We start from the raw sequence: 7,686 nt of genomic DNA, 5'->3' as shown, positions 1-7,686 counted from the left end.
GTACAATAATACTGGCTTTTATATTTACCTATGTGGCTAACATTACTAGTATTCTTTATTTTTTTATAGCTTCAAGTTAATGTTTAGTGTCCTTTCAATTCCTCATGAAAGATTCCCTTTAATATTTCTTATATGGCAGGTCCCAATAGTAATAAGCTTCTTCAGCTTTTGATTATCTGAAAAAGTCTGGATTTATTGTTCATTCTTTTAAATGTTTGTTTATTTTTGAAAGAGAGAGAGATTGAGAGAGAGAGAGAGAAGGAGAGAGAGAATCCCAAGCAGGTTCCGTGCTGCTAGTACAGAGCCCGACGTAGGGCTCAAACCCATGAACCGTGAGATCAAGACCTGAACCAAAATTAAGAGTCAGATGCTCAACTGATTGAGCTACCCAAGCACCCCTCGTCTTCATTCTTAATAGCTAGTTTTGCTACAAATCTATTTGTCTTCGTTGCTACAAATCTAGTGTCTTAGTTGACAAATATTTTCCCCTTGGACTTTAACAATATCATCTGATTGGCCTCTATCCTCCATGTTTTCTAAGGAGAAATGAGCTGTTAATCTTATTGAAGGCTGCTTGTATGTGACGAGTTGCTTCTCTGTTGCTGCTTTCAAAATTCTCTTCTTGTCTTTGAATTTTGACAGTCTGAATATGACATTTTTAAAAAAATTTTTTAACGTTTATTTATTTTTGAGACAGAGAGAGACAGAACATGAACGGGGGAGGGTCAGAGAGAGAGGGAGACACAGAATCTGAAACAGGCTCCAGGCTCTGAGCACAGAGCCCGATGCGGGGCTCGAACTCACGGACCATGAGATCATGACCTGAGCCGAAGTCGGATGCCTAACCAACTGAGCCACCCAGGCGCCCCATGAATATGACATTTTTTGATGTGTATCTCCCTGATTTTATCCTCCTTGGAGGATAGTGGACAAGCACTATCTCTTTAAATTCTTTGAGAACCACTTCCATCTGTGAGGTTTAAAACAACAGCCAGCCTCTGTGCTTGCCCCTCAGCAATCAAAGCAAATATCAGAATTCAAAACACACAACCTTGATGTTTGGAGGACATGAGTCTCATTGCCCATGTTGGCTCCAGCAAGCTACACAAGAATGTTGGCTACTCTCCCCACAGCTGCCTACTGTGGGGTTGGGGGCTGGTATGCAAAAGGCCATAATTCACTAGAATTTATTGAAGTTCACTAGCTTCTTTACCAAGTTCTCCCATGGACACACTGCAAGTGTTCAAGTAGATGCCAGAGTTCTTAACTAGTAATTTCAAACAGTTTTTGCCAGCTCAATAGTTGCTTAGGTGGAGGGACAGATTTCTAGATCTCCTGACTCCACCATGTTCTGTGATGTATAAATTTTTACATCCTTTTACTTATCATTTGCAATTTTGAATCTATAACAAGTCTCTTGCAGACAGCATGTAGTTGGATCATGTTTTGTAAATCTAGTCTGCCAATCTCTATCTTTTAGAGAGTTTAATCCATTTACATTTAATGTAATTACCAACAAGGAAGCATCTCTGTCATTTTACTACTAACTCCCATATGTCTCTTTTGTTCCTAAATCCTCCATTACTACCTACCTTCTTTTGTGTTAGATATGATTTTCCAGTATACCATTTCATTCCCCTATCATTTGTTTTCCTACATTTTTTGAGTTATTTTCTGAGTGGTTTCCATGGGAGTTGTAATTAATATCTTAATTTGTAATAAACTAGTTCAGATTAATACCAGTTAATTTTCAATAGAATATAAATACTTTGCTCCTATAATATCTTGGTTCTTTCATGCTGTCATTTTTACAAATTATACCTTTACACATTATGTGCCCATCAACATAGATTTACAGTGATTGCCTTTTTGCAGTTGTCTTTTGAGTCAAATAGAAAAAAAGGGGTTACAAACAAAAATGCATTTATGCTGTCTAGTTCTCTCAATAGAGAATCTGTGATTGAGTTTTTTTTCTTTCAACACTTTGACTATATCATACCATTAGCTTTGGGCCTTCATGGTTTCTGATAAGAGACCAGCTGTTAGGCCCTAACAGTGTTCCCCAAATGAGTTCAAGGACAATATAGCAAATGTCCCTAGGATGGAGAGTTTCTGGCTCCCTTAAACCACAGTTGTGGGGAGTAATGAAGAGAAGGGACCTTTATTAAATCAGAGAGATGAAGACATAGCTTGTTCTACTTTAGGTCTACTTCAAGTAGACTCCCTACTACTTGTAGTTTGGCAGAGTTATTATGGCTCGGAAGGAGGACTATGAGTTGTTAATCCATTATATTTCTTCGTTCAGTCTCATTGGTTCTGAAGTTATTAGGAACTTCCCTTTAAACTCTTATCTTTGGTTTCCAGTGTTGTATTTTCCCATTTTTACATCTGCACGATTATTTTAATAACACTTGGGAGAAGGAAAATGAAGCATTATCCATTATCTTTCAACAATGCATATAACTTCTCGAGTGGCTTTTACACCAAGATAAACAGTGAAGTAAGGAAAAGCATGGAAAAAAAAAATACCATAAGAAACTAGAAGCCCTGGGGCAGTTGGCTGGCTCAGTCAACAGAGCATGCAATTCTCCATCTCAGGGTTGTAGGTTCGAGCCCCGCATTGGGTGTGGATTACTTAAGAAAATAAAATAAAATCTTGAAAAACAAGAAACTGGAATCCCCTCACGAAAAGCTGTCTTTCTTTGCTCTGTAGAGTGGCAGACAAGAAACTTGTCAGGAGGGCACTAATTTGTGTGAATATATAAATCTCTTACAGTTAAGCTAAGGTATCTGTGGTCTCACATTCCTGTGGTTTCAGTTACCTGTGTCAACGGAGGTCTGAAGGCAGATGATAGCACCCCCCGTTGCTATTCATGATGCCTACGTTATTTACCTTCATTTCATCATGAGAGCGTTTTATCTTCTCACATCACCATAAGAAAGGTAAATGCAATACAGTAGGATATTCTGAGAGAGAGAGAGAGACCACGTGCACGCACGTATTTATTATATATATTATAGTTACTTTATTATTAGTTATTGTTGTTCATCTCTTCCTGTGCTTAATTTACAAATTAAACTTTATCATAGGTTTGCACGTATAGGAAGAAACATGGTGTATATGGGGTTTGGTCCTACCTGTGATTTCGGCCATTCACTCGAGGTGTTGGAATGTGTCCCCTGCAGAGAAGGGAGACTACTGTATTTGGAAACTAAAGAACATCCACATAAAGCCACAAGTCATTGCAGGAATCAGATTGTGCGGTGAGGGTCTCACATGTATATTTCACATCGGTTCTCGCCGTAAAGGCTTCTATCCTGACAGGTGGGTGGAAACTGATTCTCAGGGCCCTCAATATGTGACATGCGGTAATATGTAGCTGCAGTGAGGACATTTGAGAAATGGCTCAGCGCTCAGACACCCTCATAAAAATTCTGGAAGCTCCAAACTTGCTGAGAGAAGGCAGGGGCCGTAGTATTGCCAAAATGAGTCAACCAAAGAAATTTCACTTTTTTTTTTTTTCTTTTTAACCTCTGGGAAGGGAGTTCAAAGCACATTATTTCCGAAAGCCAAGCAAAGAAAATTCACTCCAATGATATGGATATTTGACTTTATACTTCTTAGGCAAGATAAACTATTCTTTTGTGTGGGCCGACGTTGAGACTCTTGCCAACATTCTACTTGGGTTTAATAGGATAGATTACCTCGGAGCTTCCCAGAGTCAAAACAAGCAACCAGCCGAGGTTGCTGAACTCAGAGCAGTAAGATCTTCCAGAAATCACAGAGGAACCTCAAGTTAAAGAGAAAAACCACAGGAGTTCAACTTGATTTCAACCCTCACATTTCCTGGAAATCATTTGCGAAAACCCAGGTTTGGCAATGAATCTGTTAAATAATTGAGCTAAGGTCAAGATTAGCAATGTGTGTGGTGGGACGGTGGGCTCATGGCCGAGAGTTTGATTGACCAACTGCTTAGGTGTGCACATTGTAGAAGGGCTTAAAATGAGTCCTGTGCTGGGCTGTTCATTTGAGTTGAGCAGAAGCCTCTCGGGATGGTGTCCTGATCCCACAGCCACTGCCGCTGCCTATTTAGACCCTAGGAAATCCATAGGTTTTCTCCCCCAGTTGTTTTGGAAGTTGATGGCTACAAAGGAAGCAATCACATGGGGCGCCTGGATGGCTCAGTGGGGTACGCATCCAACTCTTGATCTCAGCTCAGGTCTTGATCTTAGGGTGGTGAGTTCAAGCCCCCTGGGGGGCTCCGCGCTGGGTGCGACGCCTACTTTAAAAAGAAAAGAAAGAAACAATGACAAAGTCCAGCAGCAGGATTTCTTGTAATGTGGAAACTGAGGCACCATACTCTGTCTCCATGACACCAGCCTGGGTACCCACTCAGAGACGGCTTTGATTTTACTCCTACCTTCCAGCCCGCCGCTGGCACAAAACCCCCTCATCTGCCCAGTTTCTGCAAAGCCAGGCTGATGCGGGGGGTACATGATACCGACGCCTGAAGGTGAGCAGTTTCCCTGAACTCTGAGTATGGGGACGTCCCCAGGCTTGGATGGTGGAAACTAACCAAGACAGGCTGCAGTTTGCTCTCTGGCCGCAAGGTGGAGAAGGAAGAAACGGCTGGGGAAGGTTTGAAAACAAATTCGTTTAGGTGGCTGCCTTTTTCGGCGGCTTATCGAGGGCAGAGAGACAAAACGGCCACTTGTTTTTCGGCAGCAAAAGCTACTTAGCCCAAATCTATCTGCTACCGGTTGGATACCCCAAATTTGCTCAAATTTATCATGATTTAAATTAAATTCAGTGACTCCCCCACCCCTTCTCAAACCAGAACCCCAGGTCTCCCTCAAGCCACATCAAGTCAACCACCAGGCACTGTGGCCTCTCTTTCCCCAGTCTGTCTGGGTCCTGACCTCTTCTTCCATCCCCACTCTCACTTTTTGCGGCCACCATCGCATGTCTCCCCTGGATTAATGCAAAGTCTTCCAACAAGTCTCTCAGCCAAGTGCGCCGTGCCTCTGGGCTTTGCACACGCTGATCCCTCTGCCTGTCACGTGCCGTCCGTCCCCCCTCTGCCCGCCGACTTCTTTGTCCTGCCCCTCCGAGAATTCCCCTACAACAAATATAAATGCGAACAATTTCAGGAAGGTGGCGTATCCGAAGAGGGAGGGGAAGGGAGAATGATAGATCTGAACTGCAGTATCCAAGGCATCTTAACTGTTTTCCTTCTTCAGGGAGGGAGGATGGGTGGGGGGCGGGGGAGGGAGAGAGAGCGTGAGAGCGCGCGCCAGAAATCTCAACCAGAACACTGACATCTATTAGAAGTGGATGAAAGGCATACTGTTGTCTGTTTTACGTGGGTTTGAGATACTTCGTAATTGAAGAGAAAAAACGTGTTCACACAACCGAGGTTCCTCCTTGGTGTTGCTGTTATCTTTTGTGGCGAATCCTTCCATAAGGCTTCTGATCCTGGGCTGTAATCACAGGCTTACCTGTCTGTGCTTTCTATGAGACTCTAAGCCCCCCGGGGGTCTCGTTTATGTTTCTATCTGCCTCCTGTTAGTCCCTAGTCGACACCTGCCAGGTTCCCAAATAGGTCTGTAAAGAATTGGCCGGAAAGCGAAGGCTGGTGCTCCGCGGTGGGGTTGGTGGTGGCAGGTGTTGAAGACCCGCAGACATGAGAGGAGGGATGGGTGTAGACCAGCTGAAAGCCCGGCCCCCATCCCAGCCCAGGGGGACCAAGCGTTAAGGCTGTGAAGACCTTGATCCCGGCTGAGACCAAGCCGGTGGCATAGATGCTGTGGCTTTCAGGGAGGGTGAGGGGAGAGCCAGTGGTGAGCCCCAGTTCTTTGGTGCCGTATCCAGTAGGTAGCGCCTTCGAGAAGCTTAAGGCACTGAACCTAGCGTATCAAGGAGGATAATTCCTAGACCGGCTCGAGGAGCTCAGAAATAAACAAACATGGAAACACAGGCTCGCCTGATTTTGACCAAGGCTTGGGAGCCAGGGTGCAGGGGCGGGAGGGGAGGGAAGGCGACGGAGGGGAGGGCGGGCACAGGAACCTTGAGCTCCCAGAGAATTCGGATATCTGGGCGATGTGAGGTAATCTGGTTTATTTAGCAAACGCTTATTGAGGACCTACTGGGTGCTGGGCATAATACGACGCGCTAGATATAAAATGATGAGAAAAATAAGTTGTTGCGTGGCTAAGAAGCTTAGTTCAGTCACATGGCTGGGGCTGCTCGCTTATCCGATGACCGGGAGTCTGCACAACCCGCCTCCACCCTGCACACAACAATCCCCTTCTGGCCGCAGATGCCTCAGGGGCTCCCCAGCCCCCCCAAGTTCTCTTTTCTACGACAGGGCACTTCGTCCTTGGAAGAGAGGCCTGGTAGGAGGCACGGAGGGCTGGCGCTGGAGAGACCCTGATCAAGAAGAAACAAGTCTGTGTGGTTCCTGGGCCACAGGGGCTCGAACACTTGAGGATCCGGTCTGGTCCTCTTTGTGCCGAAAGGCCTGGAAGAGCCAAGCCTGTCCCGGGGGGTGGGCCCCTGCCTGCTCTGCCATTGCTTCTGAGAGGCAGGATTTTCTGCCTGGGGCAACCGGGAGCTGGGCCAGTTGCCCCAGATGACAGCCTGAGGCTCGCATACACGTGAGCAGCTCAGAGCCTCCCCATGCCTCTACCTCCTGCTTCTTTGTCTCGTTCAAGGCTGCTTTTGTGCTCATTTTTTATAATGGCCTTATTGAGATATAATTCACACACCAGACAATTCATTCCCCCTTTCCGCTCTGTTTTCTCCTGCTGTCATCCAGATTATTAACCTCAGGGAAGACCGGGGAGGGGGAGTGTCATCTATCCCGCAAACACCGCTCCCACCCCTTTGCTTCCTGGCAGCCATGGCCTTGGCTTTGGCAAGGCAGGTGGGGGAAGACCACGGAGCGCCTCCAGTTCAGGAGCCAGCGGCACCTCCCTGGGAGGGAGAGCAGAGGTCTCTGCTGCCCCACACACGTCTCTGCTGCTGTGCTTAGGGCATGTGAGTTTCAACTGCAACCCCAGCCTGGGAAATACTTCCCGAGATCGCGTTACTAGGAGCATTACTGAGGGACCGCTCGGGGGGATGGCTCCCGATCCCTGGCCTGCCACTTGAGGCAGTGAACCCAAACAGTCTGAGCCAGCGTGTCCCCTTCGCACAGCCCGGAAGCTCTTCTGCATCGAGGCGCCTGCCCTTCTTCCTCATCCTAGGACATTTGGATGTGAGAGAGCAGGGTTCTGGCTGGCTCTGAGCTGCAGGGCTGATTGCTGACCATCGCTCAAGCCAGAAGAGCTTTCTGGCCACACAAGTGGCCGGCACCACCCAAATTATGGAAAAATCCCCATGGGATTCAAAGGTACGTTCATAACTTGAGGGAGAGCTTTGATTTACCAGGTCTGAGCCAATGGTCAGGCTTCACTGTCTCTGTGGTTCAGGGGTCAGAGATTTGTCGCCCCACCCCACCCCCGTGGGACTTTTATCCTGCAGGACACTCCATGCTGGGGTAATTACCCCAGAAGAATACATATTCGTGACTAAATGCTCCTTGATGATAAAAAAATATATATTAAAAATCAGATCAGAGAGGATAAAATCCAAGTTATTATCACTTGGAATTTGCCAGAGGCCCCCTTTAGCAGAGAGAAAAC

This window comes from Lynx canadensis, chromosome E3, assembly GCF_007474595.2.
Source record: "Lynx canadensis isolate LIC74 chromosome E3, mLynCan4.pri.v2, whole genome shotgun sequence".
NCBI lineage: Eukaryota > Metazoa > Chordata > Mammalia > Carnivora > Felidae > Lynx > Lynx canadensis.
Note: the sequence above shows the minus strand (reverse complement) of the source record.